We start from the raw sequence: 13,295 nt of genomic DNA on the forward strand, positions 1-13,295 counted from the left end.
AAAGAATCTTATAGATATCGAGAAATTTATTGTGTCGATAAGGAGGAACAATCATTGAAGTAAAATTTTATTTTATTTGCTTTTTTAAATTTCACGTAATAAAAACATATAAAATATTTAATAGTTAAAAATTCATCGAAACGTTTCGCAATTCATATTTTTATCTCAAAATTTTCATATACAATAGTCGATATGTCTATCTGCCTACTAATCGTTAAATTATTTCTCATATAATATGGTCGAATATAATTTCACAAAAAGAAAAAAAAAAAAAAAAAAAAAAAAAAGAAAAAGAAGAAAAAAGTAGGAAAGGAAAAAAATAAATTTTTTTTTTTTTGGAAAAAAATACATTTATTTTGGGTAGAAAAATATTTATATATTTTATTTAAAAAGAACGTGTATGATTTACATCATGTTTTTTTTTGTGGACTAATGTGAGTCCATGCATTTTTGCAACCGTGTAAAAGTAGATATAAACGTATAAATAGAGCGTATTAAGAAAGCTGTGTAACTGCGAATATCGTATAAAAAAATAAAAAAAATAAAAAAAAAGGGAAAAGAAAAAAAAAAAAAGAAAAATACCGTGTGAAAAAGTTCCAGTACGTATTTCATTACAAACATAATGTCGTATATTAGCTTGCATGGAAGTGTAACAGGCGTGTATAATTCTGAGCTTCCATTGTTTGCGAATCTCTGTATTTGACATGTGTTTGTCCAAGTTTAACAAATACGCAAATTAAATGAATAAAATGCACATTGGAGATAAATTGGCACGTAAATCGCTAATAAATAATGAAAATCTTCGCTTCATCGATAAAGAAAATATATCTCTATCGAATGGTCATTTAACTTTTTCCATGAAAAATTCTAACAAGAACGAAATGTTACGTTGACTATTAATCAAGACATCGTCAATTTTCTAATTTGATTATTTCTTTTTTTTTTCCCCCTTACCCCTTCAATTTGTTTCACTGTGTAAAAGGAAGATTTTCCTTTTCTTTATCTTTTTTCTGCTCCTTTTAAAATCTATGTCCTGTTATCTGAGAAAATAAATGAGGAAAATACTAAAGATAAATATGGGATAAAATAATGAGTAAGTTGTTTCATAAAAATTTTTCTTTTCTTTGTACTCCTTCTGCGTAAAAATTTTGCATAATTTTATTCATATTAGCATTAATAAAAAAATGCATCGTGAGAGCGCGAATAAAGGACAAATATCATTTGACCATTATTCTTGGTCTATTAATCGTGTTGAATGTAGGAATAATTTCTATTAAAAATTTATATTCTAAATTATTATTCGCGATCGATTTGTAGACATAATCATGAAACAAAGAGGATTGGATCAGTTGCATCCGATGATATTGCCAACGAAACTTGACAACAATACATACATGTGTGGATACATGTCTATGTGTACGCATTTATGCACATACATACGTTGGTATTCCTGTCGTTACTATAAACATAAAGGAAGATAGTAAAGATTGTGTACAGTTCCTTCGCATTCAAGAATATTACTCGGTATCTTTCAGATAGTGTCGTTTCGTTCGTCTCCTATGATGCATCGATAACAAACGCCATTCAATTTTCCATCAAGGTTCTTAACTGATTAACAGTCTTATAGACAGCCAGAGAGAGAGAGAGAGAGAGAGAGAGAGAGAGAGAGAGAGAGAGGGTTGAATATTAAAAAAAAGTGTATAATAATAAATTTATGGATGAATTGTTTCATCAAAATATCCATCAAAAAAATTAAATCGATCGCATGACATTCATTTTGTATATAAATAATTAATTCTTATATATATATATATATTTTTTTTCTTTCTTGTTCTTTTTCCTTTTTTTTTATTAATGAAATAATTACTAATTAACGTTCTACAAGAAAGGAAAAAAACATCCCATAAGTTATATTCGCGTTAGTTACGTATGTCCACTTAATGTTATCCATTGAACTATTCCAAAGGAGATAGATGTTAGTAAATTTATATCGCGATAATCCTGCGAATGGATGTTTGAAATTACGCGGGGGGAAACGTGTACAACCGATAAAAATCACATTCACAATGTTTCGAAGCATATTCTTTTATCGTTTCTACGTATCATTTTTTTCTTTTCTTTTCTTTTCCTTTCCTTTTCTTTCTTCTTTTTCGATACAATAAAAAAAAGAACATTTTACATAATACACTTAATATAATATGAAAATGAAATTAATTAAATATTAAATAAAAATATTAAATTATTTTGTAATTATAATGTATACATAAGCGCACGTATATACAAATTTGGTATAATTTTATAATTTATCTTTGACAGTAGATTATTTGAAATTATCATTTTGTAATTACCGTTCGTTGGAATCTTTGACAGATCGTAAATTAAATAAAATAAGAAGGCTCATTGATCTTCACCTGATTTCGATTGTTCGTCGATAGTTCGATAGTTTGTCAGGGTCACTTCCTTCTGTCAACAAAGTGTTCGAAACTTATCCTAAAGAAATCCATTATATTCGATCAAACTTTCACACTTCGACACTTACTCTCCTACAATCAATATTATTTGTATTGCATATATATATATATATATATATATATATATATCTATACACACACACCTACATATTTATATAATAATAATTTACATAAAATGGTAATGAAGTACCGTTGAACTAATTGCTTGCATTTGATTTTCCATTTATTCGATAACCACGTATTGTGCTACTCTGAACGATCATTCAAACATTATCTTCATTACATCACATAAATTAAATTTACCGATGATGAATTTAACGCAAATTTTAGTTAGTCCTCTCATAATCATCAAAACAATTTTGTTTTCGCCAATGAAATACGTTTCACTTATCGATCAACCTTTATATACATATATATATATATATATATATATATATCTTTTTTAAAAATTATCTTTAATAATTTCATTTGATATGTTTTTTTTTGTCCTTTTTTGACATACTAAAAGTTAAACGTATGAATTTCATTATTCATTCGGTGTTTTTCCTTTTTCTTACAAAATTATTAAGAAAGGAGGCACAAGATAAGAATGGAATTGATTAAAAAGGCAAGGAAAAAAAAAAAAACGAAAAAAAAAAAAATAAGAACGAAAAAAAGAAGTAGGAAGAAAAAGAACGTTGGAAGAACGCGACCGTGCATATTTCTGTCTGCAAGTTCGTCATGCAAAAAATGAGATGCCAGATGTTGTGACGTGGAAATAGAAGAGAAATATAGAGATATTAAAAATCTTGTACGACAGAAGTGCGAGTGTTGCCTTGAAAAGAGTAACGTGATATTAATTGCGCGTAAAAATGCTAACCATTCCAATTTTTGATAATTTTTATATATTTACAAGAAAATAAAAAGAGAGAGAAAAACATAATCAAACGTCATTGATAATGATTTTTATTTGTAATATTATAGATTAATTTATTTAACAAAATTTTATAATTAATATTTTTATTTTTTTTTGTATTTTCTATAATAATTGATATTGTAGAAACGTTTTATATAGCCCCCTAAGATAGGCAATCGCACGGTCGATAGTTGCAATTACGAGCGTCACTTATCGATAGAATATATTTTCTTTAGCCCCCTTACAATGGCTACACCTTATTACACACTTGTACGTATGTGTTGCCCGTCTGCAGGGGCTCAGAAGAAAAACAATTATTAATTAAGTTTATCGAGTGTTGCATACTTTTAGGCGTTAAATACATACTATAATTAATTATTATACAAATAACGATGGTATGTTTTTAACGTATTAATCAATGAAGAATATGAGAAGAAAAAAAAAAGAAAAAAAAAAAAAAGAAAAGAAAAACGTATTATTTATACGAAACTGTAATTGTATCCGTTTCTCTTCTCTTTCATCCTTTTAATATTTTGAATGATATCGATTAACAAGAAGTACAAAGTAATTAGAGTAGAAATAACGAAGGAGTATAAACAAAGGCATGCACATTCATTTAATTTTCATGGTTTGGACGTGTTTTCTTTGATAAGAGGATAGAAAAAAAAGTGGCGTACAGTAAATATACAGAAGCGTTTCATAATTTACATCGTTTGGATTTATCATCTAAGGAAATATAAGTTTGCCTTGAACATTGGTTCAATATCTTGGAAAAGTATAATTTTCCGTTTATTTTTCTTTTCTCCTTTCATAATTTCTAATGAAGCGATAGATCCTTATAAGAATATTTTTTTTCTTTATTTTCCTTTTTTATTTTCCCTCTTTTCTTTTAAGATAAAAAAATGTCTCCATATTTATCATGAACTAACGTATAAGTTTCTTCGGTCGATACAATTCTCAATTTTTCTTTCTTTCTTTCTTTCTTTCTTTCTTTCTTTCTTTCTTTTCTTTTCTCTTTTTGTTGTTTTTAACCTTTAAAGAAATAAAAAAAAAAGGTAATATTTCGATTGCGAAGAAAATTGTAAAGTCTAATGTGAAAAATGAATCGAGTTGGTACACGGACTTCAAAGTCTCTTGTAAGAAATGCGGTGTAGTACGATGTTTCGACTTTATGACTCGTAAACGGCTCATATTTATTTTTCATAAAGGAGTAGGATAAAGAGAAATAGAGAGAGAGAGAGAAAAAAAAGAGAGAAAAAGAGAGAGAGAGAAAGAGAGAGAGAGAGAGAGAGAGAGAGAGGGAGAAGAAAGTTTTAAAAGTAGCATCCACTGCGAAATTTTCGTATCCTCCCGTTTTTCCTATCCTATATTTACAACGTTGGAACATCTGAAATCGATATGTTGTTGTATCGTAAAAAAGTAAGATAAAGAAAAAATAAAAAAAGAAGAGTGAGAGAGAGAGAGAGAGAGAGAGAGAAGAATTAACGATAGAATTCTAGAGGTAGTTAATTTATTAAAATTCTTTTAATTTGAGTATACGTATTAAATAAAAGTCAGGTATTCTTAGTTGGTCATTACATAACTACGAGAAATGTTACAATTTGATCTTAAGTAGTACAATTAGAGTTGCGTTAATGTTATTATAAAATATTTTTTTCTCTCTCTCTCTCTCTCTCTCTCTCTCTCTCTCTCTCTTTACTTATTTATCTATCTATCTATTTTTCTTTCCAATTCTGTTTACGATATCCCGCTAGAAAAGAGAAGAGTCGTGTAGAAATTGAACGACACCGAATGAAAGAACCAGATTTAAGGTATAAAGTAGGAAACGTGTGGAGTGAGAATGAAAGAGAGAGAGAGAGAGAGAGAGAGAGAGAGAAAGTAATCCACATCAAGATTTAAATCACCCTTCCAAAGTAAACCATCAAGATGGCGAAATGGAAGACGTTATTTGATCTCATTTCACAAAGATTGGTGAAAAGCAACATGGATATGTCTTTCTCATGCTTTGGGTCTTATGTGAAAAGATGTATGTAAACGATCAATCGATTGATCTTTAGTTTAAGATCCTTCGATCTATCGATCTATGATTATACATATATATATATATATCTATATATATCTTTACATGTAGATATCTTGGATGTAGTTTAATAGGATTTAAAAAATGTATAGACTTGCTTATCGGTTCTTTAAAAGACTTTTGGGACGAATGGAATTTTTATGTGCACGCACGAGAGAATAACAATTTAACTTAGACATATGGAAAATAGAAAAGGACGCGTTTGAATATTCGTTATCAGCTGATACGGAAAATAATATATATGGCCGGTACGATATCGTTAGCCAAGAAAAATGGAGGAAACTGAAGAAAAAATGAAACATTATGTGTAGAGTGATGAAAATAGGGTGCCAGTAAGATTGGAAGGACAAGAAATTGACGTTATTTTGTTTCTCCCTCGTTTTGTAGAGGGTGAAAAAAGGTTATGTAAAGGTAAACGATGTATATGTATATGTATATTTATGGACGTACATGTATATTCATATATATTTACGTCGATATATGTTAGTATATTTAATTTGATCGTTTGCAATTTGATCGAGGAGATAGATAAAATTACAAAAAAAAGAAAACGAAAAAAAAAACAAAACAAAAAACGTATTTTTAATTTTATTTATATAAATATATACATATATATATATATATATATATATATATATATATATCAGGAGATATGTACGAGTCAATATTATTTTTTTTTTGGTGAAAGAAAAAACAAAAATATACAAAAGAAAAAAGAAAAGAAAAATTTACTATGACATTATCGAATCGAATGAGAATTCCAATGTAATTTCATTCACGAATTCGTGATATAATACTGATTCATTAAAAGAATAAAAATGCGCAAGGAGGAGGAATAAAAGGTTAAACAGACAGATATATATATATATATATATATATAGAGAGAGAGAGAGAGAGAGATAAATGCAGTGTGTAAAGTAATGAGCAGAACAAAGTGCACAGTGGAAATCGTATTAGCGTGCGAATGAAAGCTTTCGGTCGTGTTAGTCGGAGTTAGAATCCTTTTTTTTTTCCTTTTCTTTTTTTTTCCCTCGTGTCAAAGTATGCAGCAATAAGTAACACACAAGTAATCTCTTTCTTTCTTCTTTTTCCTTCTTTTTTCCACGTATGTTTGTTTTAAGTAGAAACAAGGAGTAACAACTATTCCAAAGGAATGAAACATCCTACTCTTGCTCTCCAGGGTTCGTCTGTGTTCTTTCGAAGAGGGAAACAAAAAAAAAGAAAAAGAAAAAAAGAGAAAAATGAAAAAAGAAAGAAAACAAAAAAAAAAAATAAATGGAAGAAAATGAAAAAAGGAATAAAAAATGAAACAAGACAAAGGAAAAAAAGACAAACAAAATAAAAGAAAATAAAATAAAGCGAAACGAAATAGGACAAGTTAAGTTATGCGAGGATATTCTTCTGTAGAGGAAAATTGCTAAGGTGTCTTATATTTTTCTTATTCATTTTTCCTTTTTCTTTTCTCTTTCGTAGGAAAGAAAATTTCAGATTTTTCCGATGAGAATCAATATCCATGAATTAGAAAAAGAATAAGAATAAGAAGAAGAAAAAGAAGTAGAAGAAGAAGAAGTAGAAGAAGAAGAAGAAGAAAAAGAAGAAGAAGAAGAAGAAGTAGAAGAAGTAGAAGAAGAAGAAGAAGAAGAAGAAGAAAAGAAATTAATTAAATGAAATAAGACAAATCATGGGATAAAGAGGAAAATAGGAATATGACAAATATGATGTAAACGGATTTATGATTCGACAGATAGGGATGCGCGTGGATGAAACAAGTTAAATCCACCTCTCACAGAGTATATGTATAGGGATAGTTCGAGGGAGAGTTAGATCGAGGAGGTTTCCTGTTGCTTCGGATGCCGTTGTGCCAAGTCAGTAGCTACGAAGAGGATTCGTTCTATAGCATGTCACGTGAAACATTCCGTTAGGGGTGATAGGATGTAGTGGGGTGACAAGGCGTACAGTGGTGGTTGTGCTAGTGGTGGTAGTGGTGGTGGTGGCGTTGGTGGTGGTGATGGGTGGTAGTTGGGTGGTGATAGTGGTGGTGGTAGTGGTAGCTAAAGAGGGAGCAAAATAGAAGAGGTTGAGTTTTTCATCTCCCCCACCTCGGCTGTATCCTGGAGATATAAAGTGATCGCGTACACGCTCGAAGCACAGTCATTCCGACATAGAGACTCAGAACAGTACGGTAGTACTTACAGTTTAGTACGCGATTATTGTTCGATTATAAATCGTAACTTTCTTCTTCTTTCTTTCTTTCTTTCTTTCTTTTTTATCTTCGATTCTTCTTCTATTACGAGAAAAGAAGAGATAAATAGATAGATAGATAGATAGAGAAAGAGAGAGACAGAGAGAGAGAGAGAGAGAGAGAGAGAGAGAGATAGACCAATTTAAATTCGTTTTTCATTTTCATCGAGGAAGACAACAAAACTCAAGGTATAGATTTATTATTGTTATAATATTACATTAATTACGAGCGATATTAATCTTTTCATTGTATGCATTATTTTTGTGTTTTTTTATTCTTTTTGTTTTTTTTTTTTTTTTTTTTTTCACATCAATTTCTTTTCGTGAAATGTCATACTTCCACTTTTATCGAGCGTACAATAATCACCGTGGATCACGCCGGGGGTATCGACTTTCGATCGATCTTTTGAAATGATTTAAAAAAAAAATATGAAAAAAAAAAAAAGAAAAAATACAGAGAGAACATCGAAACAAGTTTAATAGCCAAGTGACAATATCGTTTATGGGTGAGAGTGTTAGAAAGAGAAAGAGAAAAAGATCGACGAGTTTTGGTTACGTTTTTTGTATTTGTTATTTTTTTTCTTTTTAGCAATACTCGAGATATAATATTACACTAATCGTCACTATTGATTTGACTCATAGTTCGACGTTTGATCGATATTGGGGATAATTTGAAAATACAAAAACAAAAAAAGAGAAAGAAAATTAAAAGAAAAGAAAAAATAAAGAAAAAAGGAACATTGAAATAAGAAAATTGTTGCATTTAATATATAATTGATGCGTTTAATCAATGTTCATGTGGTTAAGACAGAGAAAATGAATTATAGAGAAAGAGAGATAGATAGAGAGACAGAGAGAGAGAGAGAGAGAGAGAGAGAGAGAGAGAGAGAGAGAGGGAGAAATAAGTAGACAAGGAAATGAACTTTTTAATTGTTCATCTTTACCACCCCTCGTTCCCTTTTTCATTCCCAACTATCAAGAGTTTTGTAAAAGATAAATGAAAGATATATAAGATATCGTATTTTTTAGAACTGATTGATAATACAATTTCGTTGACTGATGAATATTATTTTATCCCAGATAGCCATGAACTCTTTTTTTAATTGTAAATATAATACGTGCCTGAAGTAAAAAAAAAAAAAAAAAAAAAAAAAAAAAAAGAAAAAAATTATTATTATAATTATTATTATATTATTTTTTGTGTTTTTCTATATTTCATTTTCATTTCTTCATTTTCGTTTTCTTTCTTCGCTCTCGTTTTCTATTCTTTTCCTTTTATCTTTCCTCTTCTTTTATTATTATTACATATAAAAGTTTGCAGGACTTTGAACGCTTTATTCTTTCTTTTTCTTTTATTTTTTTTTCTTTTTCTTTTTTTTTTTTTTTTCTTCTTCTATTTTCTGTCTTGGAGAAAAAGCAATGCAGTTTGGTGTCCTTCCACTTCAATTCCGTTATTCAATTGATTGAGAAATACGACGACCGTCCTCTCCTCAAACTTCTCGTTCGTTTCTCGAGTTAGTTAGCGCTCATTTTTTCCAATGAGAAATTATTATGAAATAATTAAATGCATTATTATAATTATATATATATATATATATATATTATAACTTTTCTATGATCAACTTTTTTTCTTTCTTTTTTCCTTCCTCTTTTTTCTTCCTTTCTTTTTTTTTCTCGAATTAATCAATTATATAAATTAATAAAATTTTAATTAGATGAACAAATCATTTTTCAATTAATATATATATATATATATATATAAATGTTTAATTTGATTTGTTTCAAATAAAAGAATAGAAAAATATTTATGAATAATAAAAGAAAAAATAACGAAAAAAAAAAAAAAACGAAACAAAAAAAAGGAAAAGAAAAAAAAAGAAATGAAAAAGAATGAAAGGAAGGAAAAAAGAAAAAAAGAAAATAGAGAAAAGGGAAAAAATGTCTTTATAAAGGGTATTCTCTGGTGACATTATTATTTGATCTGAAGGATCGAAAACGCAAGATAAGGGCGACATTCGTGCACTTAAGATCTATATAGGATCTCTCTATATAGTTATTATCAGATACACCGAGAAGGTCTTTTATCGTTTATACTGTTGGAAATCGATTATGAAAGAACGCGGCACGGTTATGGAGTACTAGTCGATGTGGGAATACGATTTTAATGTTTACCGATCGATTCGATATATCTCTCCTATAAAGTGGTTACTATCAGTTTATTAGTGGCAAACATTTACATTCAATATTTTACCTCAAGCAAGTCGAATCAGATCGAATCGAATAGAATTGAATTTTTTGAGAGTAAAAAAAAAAGAAATGAAGGAAATGAGGAAAGAAATTGTCAAAAAAAGAAAAAAAAAAAAAAAAAGGACAACGTTCGCGCTTTAAACCATTTAACGCGAGACTTATGGGAAATTTTTGTCATATCTATTTGATAGAGATTGTAAAAATTTTCTTCGTTTGTTTATCGTTAAAAGAATTTTTTTTTCCTCTTTTTCTTCTTTTTTTTTTTTTTTTTTTTTTTCTTAGCAAAGAAACAAAAGCTCGAAAGATTGGAAGGAGTTTTCTTTTTTTTTTTTACACGAAAATTTTTACATTACCTAAAATAAAGTTTTTACTTTTCAAAAGTCCATTTCCCTGGTTTTCTTTTTTTTTTTTTTTTTTTTTTTCCTTCGAAGTAAAGAAAGAAACGAAAAAGGAAACAAATTGTTCGATTTTCGAAAAAAAAAACTTCATTTCCAATGAAACAAAAGAAACATTTCGTACGAATGAAATTAATGAAAATTCCTAGTACATATGTTACTATTGGATCTTACATTATAGTCATTTTTTTTCTACCTCTTTATTTTTTTTTTTTTTTTCTTCACTTCTGTTATAACAAACATACACTCATTGCCTTGTAAAGGGCTTGTATCCGTCAATCAAACTCACGTCGTATTACCTACTTCGTTCACCCTTAGGAAAGCATTATACATATATATATATATATATATATATATATATATACATACTTTGGACTTGGGAGGGATTCGTGGTTGGTTCGTTCGTTGATATTGCATTGACTAAAGGAAGGAAGGAAGAAAGAAAGAAAGGAAAAAAAAAAAATGGAACTTCGTATAAGTTTGACGTTATCCTCGAGTAATAAGGAAATGATGGATAAGCATGGGCGATTGAACAAATATTTGTTCAATATTTAAATCTTTACCGAGACCCCATATAATACGATTTACACGAAAATTCTTATGGATTTTTTGTTTCTTTTTTTTTATTATTATTATCACTCAAATCGTTCACTTTAATAAATAATAATAATTAATGAACGAATAAGAGAAATAAAAGAAGATCGTCAAAGTTGAACTTTTGAATTGGAAATGTTTTTTTCTTTTTAAAAATTTTTTTACATGAATTTAAATAATACAAATGTTTTCGTTAATTTTCTACGCGCATTTTCCTCTCTTCTAAGTTTTCAATTAAACTTTCCATAATCTTTGTTCGGCAAAGCATAAGACAATGAATAGTTTCGCATCGTAGTTTCGAACCTTCGCGATTATATTATTCGATAGTTCAGGAAAGTTCGATTAAATGTGTAATGCTCATCAACGAGGATCATCGTTTATCGTTGTTAACAACAATAAATAATATCGAACGACGGTGCATCGAACGTTCGGGAATAATGACTTCGGAACTATCATCGACGATATTGGAAATTAACGCGTATAAGAAAGAACGAGAGAAAGGACGAACGGTACGAGGAAAGTTAGAGAGATGAAGTATTCGAAAATTTTCAACTTTCAAGTTCGTTCCGTCGAGTTCTTTATATCTCCTTTCTTTTCTTTTCTTTTCTTTTCTTTTTTTTTACGATTACTAAAAAGAAAAATTCAAAAAGAAAAAAGAAAAAAAAAACAAAAAAAAAAAAAAAAGAAAAAGGAAACGAAGAAAAGGAGAGAAAAATTTTATTCAACTTTCGCGATATATAATACGTGTGATCGTTGAACCTGAATCAAATGCTTGTGAGTTTGACAAGAGAAAAAAAAAGAAAAAAAGGAAAAAGAGAAAAAATTATTGAACAATATATTATCTTGAATGATAAACGATTATTAATTAATTAATTAGCGATTCATTTTTTGAGACATAATACGCGCAATCATTGATTCGTACTATCAATTTATTCAATCGATTTAACTAATCGATTAATTCAATTGAATGTGACTTCATTTATTTGGTTTGATAAAGAGGACATTGGTTTTTAATAAAAGATACGTCCTCTGTTCTGGTTTATCCATTTGTATTGAATTATTATTTGTCGAATGCAAGTTACTAATGGTTAAGCGTCCGTTCAGATTGGATTTATTTATTTCGAGAGGAAAAAAAAGTTACGAAAGGGAAACACGTCGACGATTGATCGATCGATCGAACTATTTCAAACCAATCATGAAATTCTTCAATTACGAAATCTCAGAAATTAAACGTCGACTTTCTCTCTTTCTCTCTTTATCTTTTTTTTCTTTTTTTTTTTCGAAATTGTTCGACATTAAATAATTTTCTTCGTCTTTTTTTCTTTCTTTTTTTCCACTTTATACCGACTTAGTTAGATTACGATGGCATATTTATTCTCGAGATCGAAACGAAAATGGCAAGATAAAAAAGAAATCTATTAGAGATGACGGCTAAGCACGATTAGATTGCTACCTCGTTCCATACCGATACGTTTTCTCTTTATATGTTGACGTTTTTCTAATAGAAGGATAGAGAAAAGAAATAGAGGGCAAGAGAAAGAGAGAGAGAGAGAGAGAGAGAGAGAGAGAGAGAGAGAGAGAATTCCTATCCTTTTTGCAGGAAGCTTTAAAAGCTCATGTAAGCAGCTTTACGGCTTGATTAAGGACGACCATGAAAGGAGAAAGAAAGAGATAGAAATATAGAAGCGAAAGAAAAAAAAAAAAAACGAGAAAGAACGATTCAAACCTTTTAACATGTCGACGGAAATATGGACTTTTTGAAATTCGTTTAATATTGGAAAAAGAAATTTTAAATTCGCACCTTTTTTTTCGGACGGACGTAGCGTAGCTTAAAAAAAAAAAAAAAAGAAGAAGAAAAAAGGAAAGATCTTTTTTTCTTTTTTTTCCTTTTTTTTTTTTTTCGTTTTTTCTTTTTTTCATATATAAACCCCTGCGCGTATGTTACATCTTATGACGTACCTGTAAGTACGGGTTGCCTACCATTAGGGACCGAGAAAAATGTCATTTATCGATAAACTATCTACGAAAATTTTATTATCGACACGTTATATCGAATATTGTCGTTCTTAATATTAATACGATTAAGAGAGGATACAAGAAGCGGATATACAATTGATTAATAAAATATAGATTATTTGGAAAAAAGAAATAAATTGATCGATGTTAAGAAAGATTAAATTTTCAATTTAAAAATTTATAAAAGTTAAACGAATGTGAATTATAAAGATCACCAGTTGACGTATTCGAGATGAATGGAAATAATTCAAAACCACGTTCATTATAAAAATTTCATTTGACGTTAACATTATCGACAGGCAAAATATTTTTTTGTTATCGCGGGGAGGAAAAAAAAAAAGAAAAGAAAATGGCGA

The 13,295-nt window shown here is 28.9% G+C and overlaps 1 protein-coding gene across 3 annotated transcripts in view; it reads left to right on the top strand.

Moving 5' to 3' along the window:
- The window catches only part of LOC124950363 (prohormone-1-like), a 43,030-nt gene that overhangs the window by 18,926 nt on the left and 10,809 nt on the right, over positions 1–13,295 (top strand). Inside the window, exon 1 of one of the 3 annotated variants that reach the window (XM_047496936.1) lies at positions 7,482–7,876. The exons of the other annotated variants lie outside the window; for them this stretch is intronic. The gene's annotated coding sequence lies outside the window, so the exon portion shown is untranslated. Of the gene's footprint in view, positions 1–7,481; positions 7,877–13,295 lie in introns of those variants that run through there. 3 annotated transcript variants of the gene reach the window in all.

The sequence above is a fragment of the Vespa velutina genome, chromosome 7 (genome assembly GCF_912470025.1).
Source record: "Vespa velutina chromosome 7, iVesVel2.1, whole genome shotgun sequence".
Lineage (NCBI taxonomy): Eukaryota > Metazoa > Arthropoda > Insecta > Hymenoptera > Vespidae > Vespa > Vespa velutina.